The sequence below is a fragment of the Gorilla gorilla genome, chromosome 3 (assembly GCF_029281585.2).
Source record: "Gorilla gorilla gorilla isolate KB3781 chromosome 3, NHGRI_mGorGor1-v2.1_pri, whole genome shotgun sequence".
NCBI lineage: Eukaryota > Metazoa > Chordata > Mammalia > Primates > Hominidae > Gorilla > Gorilla gorilla.
This window is the reverse complement of record NC_073227.2, coordinates 13,283,042-13,297,207: the sequence shown is the minus strand read 5'-3', so window position 1 is coordinate 13,297,207 and position 14,166 is coordinate 13,283,042. Positions and strand designations below refer to the sequence as shown.

Sequence of the window (14,166 nt, the reverse complement as noted above, 5' to 3'; positions counted from 1 at the left end):
GGGGGCTCACCGGGAGCCATCCTTTCCTCTCAGAGGCTTCCCCACCACTTGCCTGCCCATGTGGGCAACTCCCTTGCCACAGCGGCTCTGAGAAAGTTGCCTCCATTTGTCCTCACGTCTTCCTTTATTTCCACAGCAGTCTAATGCCAGCTCCCCGTCTTGGTCTGGGTTCCCATGAAGCCGGCCTTGAGACCAGGCTGTGGGTGCGATGGTCTATTTCGGGGGCCCCAGGCACCAGGCCAGAGCGAGGAGTGGGGAAGATGAAAGCTGGTGGCAGGTGTGTTGTTGAGCTGCTCCCCACGTGGGAGAGGGAACTCAATGGGGCCGTCCAGGAAACCCTGCGTAGCATGTCCCAGCTCATCCCGTGGAAGGAAGGGAGGCCGGGGCACTGGCCCCCCACCACCTGTCCCCTGAGTGCAAGAGCTGCTCCAAGGCGGAACTCCCAGCCCCCTCTTCTGGTCTGCCTGGCGTATAGGCTGAGTGAGTCTCTGAGGCACAGAGCCAGGGGTGCTGCAGATGCCAGGGCTGGGCAGCCTGCAGGTGATGGGGCATGGCCCACCTGGTTGCAGTCGAAACCACAGGTGGGCCGAGGGATGTGGCACAGGCCCAGAAAACACCTGCCCCCCTTCATTTGAGGGCTAAGCGTATTCACGCACAGACGTACTCACTCACATATATTTACCCAATTGCTAAATGCCAGCACTGATTGAGCTCTGAGCCTAGAAGGTCTCCTCATCTCCCTGGTAAAAATCCAGTGACTGCATCTCAGACAGAGGAGGCCATTTCCCCATCCAGTTCCAACCTGCCCCTAAGCGTTCCCAGAACCCCACATCCCGGAAGCCACCGATCTGGCCACCCATCCTCGCCTAGGGTCCCTGCTCACGGATGGAACTGTGACGGGACAGCGCAGAGGAGGAACCTGGGTCACGCTGGGGCCGCAGGTCTTTCCAGGCCAGCGGTTCCAAACAGACCAAGGGCGGTGGGTGTTAGCTGTCTGGGGATGAGGGAGAGGGGTTGGCTTGGGAAGCAGGTACGGGAAAGGAGATGAATGGCATGAAAAATAACTCAGCACCACCCTGGGCCTGCCTCCGGTTTTGCAAACTGGATGGGGCACAGCCCAGTGAGGGTCCCTGTGGGCTCAGTCTGCAGCCGCTGGAGGCCACCGTGGCCTTTCTCACTCTGGTTGAGTCCACAGCAGGCTTGTCCCACGCGCCTTTTGCCTGCGGAGTCATTGTAGAAACCACCTCATCCGTTATTTAATAAAGATGGTGGGGAGGGTACAGCAGGTGAAGGCTTTCTGGGCTGGAATCGAAGCCTCCCAGTACAGAACGAGGATTAGAATTGTGGACTGAACTTCAAATGGTGCCTCTCTCAGCCACGCATGGCCCAGACCATGGGGGCCCCTGTAGGCTGCCACACGGGTGATGCACCCAGTCCACATCTGAGGCTCAGTCAGAGCTCACAGGGGTGGGGGCCGTGCATCTTCAAGACGCTTATGTTCTCATCTATTGGCAACAAAGAGAAAAATGCACAAGCATCTCTTCATGATCCGACAAGGGAGAGGTTCACGCTGCTGGAATCTGGCCCAAATCCAGCCTGAGGGAAGTGTCAGCTTCAGATTCCCGGGGGACAGCGTGGGTGGTGGGGTCAGCTGGCCTGGGATGCAGGCTCAGCTGGCCTTCTGCATGGTGTGACCTCAGGTGAGGCCCTGAAACTCCTGGTCTTCTGTCTGTGTGTCTGTCTGTCTCTCCATCCAGGCATCCATCTTCTTCTTGTGTTACCTGGCCCCAAGGATGCCAGGACCATGAGCAATAATGCTCCCATAGCAACCAACCCAGCAAACAACAAGTGCTCAATACACAATTGTGATGGTTATTTTCAAGAACACTGGCCTGACATCACTGTTTCCAGGCGACTGGAAATATACTTGGTCGGGGGTGGCGGGGGTGGGGTGTGGGGGTGAGGGTTGGGGGAAGCTGCTAAGAGCATGGATTTGCTTGGAGGCCCCAATCTCGCCTGCTGGGGCCGCCTCCGAGGCGTCTGGGGGCTGCAGGGTCATGGCGGAGGCGCTGCCCTCTCGCGATGGGAGATAGACATTGCGCCGTGGGGACGCCGCTGCCTCCATGCAGGTGCCGCTCCTACAGGCTTCCCTCCAGCTGGCCCTTTCTGCCAGGCCCTGGGACCACAGGTAGGTAAGTGGGTATGCGCTTGCCTCCCAAGAGGGTTCATTCCTCACCTGGCTGCAGCTGCCAAATTGTGAGGACGGCTAGGGGGGCAACAGCCAAACCATGCAAAAGCAGGGGCCAGGTGTCATTCTCTGTTCCCCCAAACCTGGCCCAAAGTCAGCCACGTGTTTTACATTAAAAAGAAGTTTCAAGTGGTCCTTCAGCAGGCGAATGGATAAACGAGCTGGGATGTATCCAGACGATGAAATATTATTCACCAACAAAAAGAAGCATGCCATCACACCGTGAGAAGGCATGGAGGGACCCTCAATGAATACTGCTAGCTGGAAGATGCCAGCCTGGAAAGGCTATGCCCTGCAGGATTCCAATTATGTGACATGCTGGAAAAGGCAAAATGAAGGAGACAGTAAGAGGATTGATGGTTGCCAGGGCTGGGATCAATGGAGCACAGGGCGTTTTTAAGGCAGTGATGCTGCTCTGGGCAATACTGTAATGGTGGATCCACGACACTGTACATTTGTCCAAACCCATAGAACCTAGAACACTAAGAGTGGCCCCCAATGTAAAGTATGAACTTCGCTTAAGAATACATCAACGTTGGTACAGTTACAACAAATGCACCTCACCAGTGCAAGGTGTTAATCATAGGGAAGACGGGATGGGAGCACATCGGAACTCTCTGTGTCTTATCTAGAAACGAAGAGATGCTCTGAGAAATAAAATCTATCAAAAAATTTAAAAAATTCTAGGCCAGGCGCTATGGCTCACGCCTGTAATCCCAGCACTTTGGGAAGCTGAGGCGGGTGGATTACTGAGGTCAGGAGTTTGAGATCAGCATGACCAACATGGCAAAACCCTGTTTCTACTAAAAATACAAAAATTAGCCGGGTGTGGTGGTACACACCTGTAATCCCAGCTACTCGAGAGGCTGAGGCAGGAGAATCACTTGAAACCCGGGAGGCAGAGGTCGCAGTGAGCCAAGATTGTGCCACAGCAATCCAGCCTGGGTGACAGAATGAGACCCTGTCTCAAAAAAAAAAAAAAAAAAAAAAAATTTAAAAAGGAATTAACCACAATTGCGGCAGGTTCATTTCACTGCAATTTCAAGATTGGCTCCAATAATTTGGCTTAACAAGTCTCTAACTGTGATAATAACATAAAACATAAACTCAAGTGCTAAGAATCTATCACACAGGGGCTGAGAGTATTTAATCCCTCGTGATAATGAAACCCCAGCCTTGGGAAGCCCCACCGGGAATAACAAAAATGATTGCTGGTGTCGTTAACACACAACCTTCACAACAAAGGGACGTGGCTCTCTCAGGAAATCCCCCTGCCTCCCCCTCCAGGCTGGACTCCTGGTCTGCCACCAGCCAGCCAGAATGGGAGCCAGCAGGGTCCGGTTTGGACCCACCATCAAGGGGCAGCGGTGTGACTTTGGTGAATGGATTTAACTCTGCAAAGCCTCAGTTTTCACATCTGTAAATCAGGGCTTGATCTTAGGAGGATGTTTTAAATGTCCACTGAAGTAGAGAAAGCTCCACGTGCAAGGTCTGACAGGTGGCCGTGAACAGTAGCTGTTAGCTGAGTCCTCTCCAAGGCTCAGAGACCAGACGTGCAGGCCGCAGGGTGGAGGGGTCAGATCAGGGGTGGCTATCAGAAAGAGGAAAAATGATGACTCTGAGGTCCACTCAAGGTTTCCCAGTCCAGAGCGGGAGTCCACAAGCATTTTCAGGAAAAGGCAAGACAGTAAATACAGTGTAGGCCTCAGGGACACCACAGTGAACACAACAGCCACGGTCTCAGCCCTCGACACTCTCGTTTGTTCCATACCATGCCCCATAGGAATGGTCAGTCATCCTCATCTCACAGATGAGGATGCCAAGGCTAGGAGATGGTCACACGGCTAAGAGACTGAGGCCCAGCTCAGGTGTGTCCGAGGCTCCTCCTCCCACCCCTTCCATCACCTGCTGGGCTGCAAACCACGTGTTCACTTGTTCAACAGACACGGGAGCAGACGCACTGTCAGGTACTGGAGAGAGAGGTGTGCCATTCAGCACCACACCAGCGTGACAGGCACAGGAAGAGGGACATGGCAGGCCAAAAGGGCATAGGCAGGGGGGCAAACTCCTCTTTCTGCCCAGCGAACCAGCTCTCACGACCCAGACAGCAGAGTCCTCATCATTCTGTGATCTCTGGGAATGTTTTTTCTTCTCTCGAGGCAGGGTCTCGCTCTGTCAACCAGGCTGGAGTGCAGTGGCGCAGTCTCAGCTCACTGCAGCCTCAACCTCCCGGGCTCAAGCCATCCTCCCACCTCAGCCTCCCGAGTAGTTGGGACCACAAGTGTGTGCCACCACGCCCAGCTAATTTTTGTATTTTTTGTAGACACGGGATGTCGCTATCTTGCTCAGGCTGGTCTCACACTCCTGGGCTCAAGTGATCCTCCCATGTCAGCCTCCCAAAGTGCTGGGATTACAGGCGTGAGCCACCGTGCCTGGCTGGGGATTTGCTTGACTGTTTATTTCCGATCTGTGCCCACGGATCTATATTTAGTTCCACCCTTCTCTGAGGGCCCAGTGAACTTTGGACCTCTGAGCATGTATTCCTGGTTTGGCCAAAGACCACCAGCTGTGCTCGCCTTGTTCTCTTGCTTTCCTCGTTTGCTCTGGAGGTAAATCCACCTTGAGAATGGGCAGGGGACCCCCTTGTGTACTCACACAGGGGAAAACTTGGGGTCTGCCCATGGCAGGGGTTCTCATCGGAGGCCCGCTCCATCCGCCAAGATGATTTCAGAAAGCTCCCCGTCTGCTGTTTGTATCATCCAAATGGCTGGCTTGGGGTTTCCAAATGTCCTAAGGATGTTCTAATAATATTCAGTTTTCTAAGCCTACACACGCACACATGAACTCCAGAGGTCCCGGCTCACCCAGAGCGGGTCACAGGACACACAGTTCCAGCTTCCCTTTCACACCTTTCCTTCTGACCATGGCAACGAGCAGAGAAATACAGAGAGGGGCACAGGGCTGTGTGCAGGCACAGCAGGGAGATGAACCGGTGTACAATCAGGGAGGGCTTCTGGGAGGAGGTGACACGAACTAGAAGCTCAGAGGATGGGCAGGCACCTTCTGGGACAGGAGCAAGCACACATCACAGTGCTCAGCTCACCTTCGTTGTGGCACAGCCCTGACACATGGGTGGCTGCTGTCCACTGGCCTGCCTGCCTGCCTCCCCTGGCCTGGAAGCCCTCATGGGCGAGGGCTGTGCCCGAGGGATTTGTCTCCCTAGGGCCAGGTGCTGAGGAGACCAGAGCTGATGCTGGCCCTGTGCTGACATGTGCTCAGCCAGTCCTTGCCGGGAGACAGGCATGGCTCTCACACACCATGGGGCCACACGCACCCTGTGCCAGCTCTGCCCTGGGGCACAGGGCTTTCTCTGGGCTAATTTTATGAATATGGAATTAAAGCGTACAGGCACACGCACTTTGCATCCTCATGGATCCTGCCACACTGTCTTTTCGGGGACTTACAAACCCCCGCCCGTGCCTTCCAGTGTGTCCCCTCCCTCAGGTTCTCACTTTATAGGTCGTGCCTCGGTTTAAGAGCAGGTCCAGGCCTCCCTACTGCCCTGCCCAAGTGTTACTTGTTAGAAAATCATGCCGGATCACAGGCGGGCACTTCCTTCCTAACCTACTTAAGGGCTGGCTGCTAATTATAACCATGAACCGAGGACACTGCTCTCTGGAGCCGGCCCCATTCTCACCACGGCCATCACAGCCTGGGCTTGGCAAGGGAGCTCTGCAGGTCCAGACAGGGCGACCCTCTGTTCAATCCCCCTTTAAGCAAAGATGCACTGGGCACTCTCTCCTTGCCAAGAGCTAGGCCAGCACGGGGCCGATGTTGGGCAGCCACCGCCCCGTCCCCAAGCAGTCACCAGACAGTTCTGGACACAAGAGCACACAGAAAGCTCATGGTGCCAGTGCTGTGGGACCCCAGGCCCAGGGACACTCCTCCCGGGGCCCACCCAGCTCTATTTCAGTGGTGACATGAGACACCTGCGGGGCGCCCTGGAACGCCCACCAGGAGACAACCTGGCCCTCTTCCAGTTCCCCAGGATTGCAGTCTGGCTTCTCCCATCTGAGTCCTTGACCTGCCCATGGCCAGACCACGGGTCCTTGAGGACCGCAAACAGCTTGGCTCTGCTTTGGGGTCCTGAGGATGGACGCAGGGCTTGTGCGCAGATGTGTGCAGATGAAACTGATTATGGAAAAATACCTCAGGCTCCTGACCTCCACATGCCCCTCTCAGCATCACTGTCACCCCAAACTACGACCTCCTGGGGTGTCATCCACCCTGGCCCTCAGTGCCCTGCTCAGGGCTGGCCCGGACATCGGCAGCCAAACTCCTCTATCTGTCCAGCGAACCAGCTCATGAGGGGAATCACTTGAGCCCATGAGCCACTCCTCCTTTCGCGCTTGCCTGCTGCACAGAACACATCCTTTGACATCCATCTCCTCTGTAGGGCCAGTGGGCTCCATGCCTGCTGGGCTCACCTGAAGGCCCAGCCCCCTGCCAGTGCCTGAACCCTAAGATGTGCTTGGGGAACAGGATGAACCTATGCATCTCACTCTGACCCGCAACCACCTTCCCCTCAGCATGCGACAGTAGCATCCAGCCATCTCAGCACCTCCCACGGTGTCCTTCTGGAAGCCTCTGAGCTTATCCCTCTGAGCTCCCCACGGGCTGTCTGAGCAAAGCCCTGTGGCATGCTGCATCTTCAAAGGTGACGATCACAACAACCGTTCTTACATGCTCTCCTACAACACTGTGTCGACCCTTCTCCTATTACCTGATGGGGTCTAAAGCCCCTCACCTTGAACCTGGGTGGACCTCTGCAACTGCTTTGACCAAAAGGATATGACAGAAAAGACACCAGGCAGCTTCCAAGCTGGGTCATCAAATACCCCCAGCTTCTGCCTTGCTTTCTTAGGATGCTCATTCTGGGAACCTGGCGGCCATGCTGGGACGAAGCTCAAACCACTCCACGCTGTGACCACGCATGGAGCCCACATGCCGCTATTCTGGCAGAAGGACCACAGAAGTCCCCACGGATGGCCAGCAAGAAGTTTCAGCAAAGACGCCAGTGGAGGATTCTGGCTCCCAGCTCTTGAGTCACTCTCAGCCTTTGGGTCGGCCCAGTGAAACCACAGACATTGTGGAGAGGAGACAAGGCATACCCACCGTGCCCTTTCTGAATGGCAGCCCCTCCCAACCCGTGAATGTAACAGGATGTTTGTCTTATGCCACTGAGGCTTGGGGTGGTTTGTTAGGCAGCCATTGAAAACCAGAATGCCACCACAGTGATGGCCCCAGACATCAAAAGACCTCTTTGCAAAGCTTTTGCTCACATCATTTCTATGCAGCTCTCTCTGTGCATGCCCCCCAAGGGCAGGAACCCCATCCCACCCTGCTGAGAAGCTCCCCCTCCAAACCCAAGGCTGGCCACCTCCTCCTCACTCTCCGATCCCACTTCTGCTATCGCACACATGGGCTTACACAAGATGCCCAGGAACGGGTTCTCTAAATCAGTGGGTTTCCACTTGGGGACCTTGGGGATTTTGCAAGGGGTCTGTAAATGCATTTGTACACCATGATTGTCTGCAGACAAATGGCTCGATCTGTGTTGCACATCTGGGGACTATGGTTTTCAGTTGTAGGTAGATGCTCAAGGGATTTTTTAAAAATGAAGGCTGCTAGAAAGTGTTACAAAATCCCCAGTTGCCTTTGTTACTCAATAGTTCTTAAGCAATATAATGATTGGATATAGCACGAGGATGTGAGTTCATTGAGAAAGGGGTCTTCACTTAGGTGGCTCATAACACAGATCACAGCAGCTTCCCTGCTCTGGAGAAACAGCTCCAAAAAAATACTAGGTTCCAAACTGTTCCTGATCTAATTTCTGGAACTTGCCCACCAAGCAAAAAGTTAGGTTTGATGAGGATAGCAGTTTACAGTTTACAAATAAGCCTTATGCATTTTATCTCTGCTCATACAAAAACTCCCTGGTATAGACAGTAGGAGAGGGGACTCAGTGGCGACGCCTGGTCTCCTCACCATCTCTGCACAGCCTGGCTCCAGACCTCTCTAGAGACAGTAAAGTCACTTTCTCCACAGCCAAAGTCCCAAGAGGAGGCACTTGCCATTTTGATCCAAGAAGGGAAATGCCCTTCAAATCCTGGCGTGACCTTGCCTGGAATCTTCACAGCCACTCTTGGAGGTAGATATTCTTTTGCCCATTTGGCAGAGTTGGAAGCTTAGAGAGGTTTAGTGACCAGCCCAAAGCCACACGGTGAGGAGTGGCAGAGCAAGGATTCAAGCCCAAGTCTGTCTTTCTTCAGCTACCCATTTCCAAAGACAGCTGCGACTAACCAATTTGCAGCCCACTGCCCCTACCCACTGCAAGTCACACCCACAGACTCCACCCACAGCAGATTCTCCTGCTTCAGGCTCCACTCACCAGACTCCACCCACTGCAGACTCCACCTACCACAGGCTCCACGCACTAAGACTCCACCCACTGCAGACTCCACCCACTGCAGACTCCACCCACCACAGGCTCTACTAAGACTCCACCCACCAGAGGCTCCACCCCCAGCAGACTCCACCCACTGCAGTGCCGCCACTGCAGCCTTCCTTCCTCTCAGCCTTGCCTGGGATCCACCCACCTTTCCTCTGGCCCCAAAGACTGCTTCTTCTCCCATACCCTGTGATCATCATTCTCCTAAGCTCGACCGAGAAGACCTAACCGTACTGGGATGACTTTATTATCTCCTGGGCATGTTTCCAGAAGCCAGCTCCGCTTACTCTAAATTCAAGCAGGGTGTCCTGGCCAATTCCCATGTGGGCCTCTCTCCTATCCCCCCACGCAGCGTCCTGTTGGCCCAGCTGCTCACCGTGGGAAGAGATGATGGGTTGTCCCCACCCCAGTGATCAACTGTAAAGCTCAGGACAGTTCAAGGGAATCAAGCCCCACATTCTCTGGGCTTCATGCAGGACATCACAGCCAAACACAGCCCCAGGAAGAGGAGCCCTGGTGATTTTCAGAGGCCTGTGTTATGGTCCAGGCCAGCCCTGCTAGCTCCAGGCCACATGCTCCCAGGAAAGTCATCACCTCTGGAGCCTCTCCCTGCCATCTGCGCAGGAAGGCCGCAGCTGTACTGAGCTCTTGGTGATGTGGTGAGAATCAGAGGCCGAGGCTGGACCCTGAGCCCAGCACACAGCATGAGCTCAACACACACCAGGGCTTAGGGGTCCTTGCACACTGACTGCCATCTGGGGAGATGCCAGAGGACAGTTCCAGAAGAGCACTCCACAATCATGTCTAGAGGCCCTTGAGAGCTCAGGCAGGAGCTGGCCCCATGAGACTCGTCCTCCAATCCCACAGGGTTGTAGGGAGGCCTCTGTCTTGCTGGAAAACTTGGAGTAGGTCCCTTTTCCCTCCAGCCCAGTTTCTAATCTGAGTCGGCCTCACTGCGAGGGGGCCGTCAGCATGATGGAGTCCCCAAGACAAGCTCTCCAAGTTGGCAAGGTGGCAAGATCTGGGAGGGTAGCCTCAAGCACAAGCTGCACCCCTCTGCTTAGGTCCCTCCCCCATTCAAGAACCTTCCATGGCTCCCCACAGAACACAGCCCAGCCCCTAAACCAGCACTCTAAGCCTGGTACCCACCTGGTTCCCTGACTTCCTCACTGCCCTCTGATCCCACACTCTTTCCCAAAGTTGTCCTCGATAGTCCTGGCACCAGCCTGGGCTCCCACCATTCCTGCTCCGGGGAGCACTGTGTGCCCATCTCACCTGGGAAGACCCTACCTGTCCTTCCAGGCCCACGTCAAATGCCCCCTCTGTACCGACAGCGTATTCACAGACAGTGATTCACTCTTGTGCTGAGCTCTGCACTGGAGGCTTCAGGACCTGAGCGCCCTTCTTTGCACCCTAACTTTAAGAAAATTGTCCTTATTTTACAGATGCAAAAGCTCACCAGGTGAGGGGATCTGTCTGTTGTCCACCTGGGCCCACTGATGGGGTGACCTTGAGCAAGTCAGGGCACCTCTCTGAAACAGGACGAGCCTCTGGCTTTGTCTACAGTCCCATGGTGCCAGGGCTCCCCTAGAGACCTGTGCTGGGCCTGGGGAACAAGTGGCCCAGCAAGCCTCAGGCTGTCCCAGGACACTTTTGTCCTGGCACGATCACTGGTCTCAAACGTGTCTCAGTGTGGGGTGTGGGGCTGAAGAGAGCCCCAATCTCACTTCTGAGGTGAGGTGAGTTGGGGATGCTGGGTATGGAAGGATCTAGAAGCCCAAAGGAGGCTGGAGAGGGCGTGTAGTCTTGTGGCACAGGTCTCGGGCTTCCTCCTTCTTCTTTTTTTTTTTTTTTTTTTTTTTTTTGAGACAGAGTCTCGCTCTGTTGCCCAGGCTGGAGTGCAGTGGCATGATCTTGGCTCACTGCAACCTCCGCTTCATGGGTTCAAGTGATTAGCCTCCCTTAGCCTCCTGAGTAGCTGGGATTATAGGCGCGCGCCACCACACCAGGATAATTTTTGTATTTTTAGTAGAGATGGGGTTTCACCATGTTGGTCAGGCTGGTCTTGAACGCCTGACCTCATGATCCGCCCACCTGGGTCTCCCAAAGTGCTGGAATTACAGGCGTGAGCCACCGTGCCCAGACTGGGCTTCCTTCTTACTAAAAAATCTTAAAATCACCAAAGAAAATGATTCCATTTGCACAGTGCTGCAAATAACAGTGACACTGTCTTTTAAAAAACAAACAAACAATCAAACTAACAATTTCCTCTTGGGCCCTGGCTCCAGAGGGCTTGGTTGCTTGGACCCTTTGTGAGGTTGGGGCTTTTGAGAGGCTGAAACTCCACTAGCCCCGAGCGAGGCTAAGGGGTCAGGGGAGGGGTTCCCAGCCCAGTGGGAAGAGCAGACCCTTCACCTCCGCTCAGATCTGGGGTGCGTGCTCAAGTCCTGCGGGTGGAGGTGTCCTATAGCTCCTTCCGGCATGAAAGCCCTGTGATTTCCCTATTTTGAGGCAGGGGCCCATGAGGACAAAGTCACTCTTGCCACAAATAGGCTCTGTTCACAGAGCGACAGGCACAGACGTCGGGCGGCAGGGTCCCTGGCGGCCCCCAGAGCCTGAGAGGAGCCTCTCCTCCGGGAGGCAGGAAGAGAAAAACAGCCGAGCGGCCACGCTGCCCCTTCCTCCCAGAAGAGGATGTGGCAGGAAGCAAGAGCGGTGCCAGGGGGGAGCTCGAGCCATCTCTGTGGGCTGAACCGGGACCCCCAGATGCCCATGTTGAAGTCCTAACCCCAGGACCTCGGCAAGTGACTGCGTTCGGAGACGGGGCCTTCAAAGGTGTCGTTACGGTAAAGCAAGGTGATCTGGAGGGTGGGTCCTCATCCAGTCTGACTGGTGTCAGAAAAAGGGGAAATGTGGACACAGAGACAACCCCAGACAATCCCCCGTCTGTGTGTTTTGTCGTGGCAGCATGGGAGACCAGAGGGAACCCGACATGAAGATGTGGGAGAAGATGGCGACTTAGACGCCAGGAGAGGGGCCCTGGGACGGGTCCTTCCTTGCAGCCTCAGAAGGAGCCAGCCCTGCCCGCACCTTGATCTGGGACTTCTGGCCTCCAGAACTGTGGGAGGATGCACATCTGCCAGTCCAGCCCCCATCTGTGTGCTCTGTCTTGGGAGCATGGGAAAGCAGCAGGAGCACTTCTCAGCTTACAGTGCAGGTCCGTCCTGATGAACCCGGGGCAAGCTCGTGACATCACTAAGTGGAGACTTCACTGACTGCACCTAACCTAGCGACCATCACAGCTCAGCCCGGCCTACTGGAAACATGCTCAGAACACCTACACCAGCCTACAGCTGGGCACACACATCTAACGCAAAGCCTGTTTTATAATACAATGTTGACTGTCTCACGTAAGAGTACTGTACCGCAGATTGCTAGCCCAGAGAAAGATGGAAATTCAAAATTCAAAGTATGGTTTCTACTGAATGCATATTGTTTTTGCAACATTATAAAATCAAAAAACGATAGTCCAACCATGGTAAGTGGGGGCCTGTCCACACGCCATCCCTGCAGGCGGGAAGAGCCAGAGCTGGCCTCAGAGCCTAGCTGGGGACTGGTTGGCTCCCTGGTCACTTCCCTGAGCCTGTTTTCCATCTGCAAAGTGGGACACTGATCCTACCCGAGGCCGGGCTTTTGGAGAACGGTGATGTGACGGTGACCACACGGGGCTGGCAGGAGGTTGTGTGAGTGTCAGGTGGGGGCTTCCTTCCAGGGGCAGAGCTGGGAGAGACGGTACTGGGCAGCCACCCCCGCTCAGGCTGGCTGTGGGCTCCGGGTAGACGCCAGCCCAGCTCCTGCTGCTTCCAGGACTCTTCAGGCCTCCAGTTGCTGGCCCAGGCGCCCCCGGCACCCACATTCCTGGAGGGTGTTATTCCATCACCAGAAGAGTGCAGCCGTTCCAGAGCAAGGAGCATCTGAGGAGCTCATGGGAGGTGTCCCGGAGGGTCAGGGCTCAGAGCATGTACACTGACTCCCCTGCTACCCCCCACACAGAGGCAGACAGGGCGGCCCAGCCCAGGTCACGCAGCAAGTCTGTGGCCAGGCCAACACCAAGGCTCGGGTCTGCAGGCTCCCAGCCCAGGGCTTGTCCCCCAGGGTCTTATTGCCTTGAGCCAGAGTGGCCACGCTGGTCCAACAGGTGCCCTCCTCTAGGCCTTCAGCGTACAGCAGATGCCCAGTGAATATTTCTCAAATCTAATAGGAAACAGGAAATGCACTGAGTGACCGCAGGGCACTGTCCAGTGGATGGGGGGGTGATGATGAATAACCCGTGCCACATCATCTTTCAGTTCCTGTGTCCAGGCAAACACCAGGGACTGCACTCAGCACCTCCACCCACAACCCAGGTCACAGAGCTGCAAATGGCAAAACCACACAGTTGGGCACCGGACCCAGACCTGCCCAGACCTCAAGCCAGCTCTCAACTCCCTCTCTGGGAGGAGCTGAGGGGCTGAGCTAGTCCCACCAGGGACCCTACTCTCTCTCCAGGCAGCTGCTGTGGTACATGTCCCCAGTGCAGGGACCTGGCAGGCTAGGGGACCTGACAATATGCCCCCAAGCATATACTGGCCACACCTCAGCTGCAACCCACTCCTCCCCAGGCCTTTGAAGATGGGGCCACAGCCTTGACCTGGAGACACCACACCAGCCTGGATGGGGAGTCTAGCTGCCCCCTGTGCATCTCCATCATATCCGAATGGCCTGGTAAGGATGGCCACAGAGAGCTGGAGAGGTCCCCCACTTTGTCCTCGGCTCCCATCCTCCATTTCCCAGGGGACACCCTCTGTCCTGGTCCGTGTGGGCTGCCAGAACAATACCAGATGTGGTGGCTTAAAAGACTGACACTTATCTCCCACCGTTCTGGAGCCTAAGAGTCTGATATTAGGGCAGCAGCATGCTCGGTCCCTGGTGAGGGCTCCCTTCCTGGCTTGCAGACAGCCGCCTTCTTACTGTGTCCTCACAAGGCAGAGAGCGCGCTCTGGGCAGGAGTCCCATCATGAGGACCCCACCCTCACAACCTCATCTAAACCCCATCACCTCCCCAAGGCCCCTCCTCCAAATACCGTCACCCTGGGGGTTTGGGCTTCCAAGTGTGAATGCTAGGGGAACATGAACATTCACTTCTTAACACCATCCACTGTCAGACCCTACATGGTACTTGCCACTTTAGTCCACTTGGACTTTAGTCTACTTGCCACTTTAGTTCTTTTCATCCTGCACAGCTGGGACCTGTCCTCTCTTCACCATTTACGGATGGGCAAACAGAGGTTCCAAGCAGGAATGCACCTCCCCAGGCCACTGGGACCCAGGCCTCTCTGACCCTGGCCTTTTCCACCATGCCCCACCA

At 55.3% G+C, this 14,166-nt stretch overlaps 1 protein-coding gene and 1 long non-coding RNA gene across 13 annotated transcripts in view; one reads left to right on the top strand and one right to left on the bottom strand.

Annotated features, from left to right (window-relative positions):
• ABLIM2 (actin binding LIM protein family member 2) overlaps nucleotides 1-14,166 on the bottom strand; it is a 202,508-nt gene that overhangs the window by 152,271 nt on the left and 36,071 nt on the right. The window lies entirely within an intron of this gene.
• Nucleotides 1,971-12,228, top strand: LOC109026659 (uncharacterized). 2 transcript variants are annotated; one of them, XR_008679266.2, is made up of 3 exons: nucleotides 1,971-2,188; nucleotides 11,271-11,605; nucleotides 11,727-12,228. It is a non-coding gene; the product is annotated as an uncharacterized lncRNA (long non-coding RNA). The 2 variants fall into 2 exon arrangements; XR_002005710.4 differs by having other exon boundaries at nucleotides 11,271-11,615.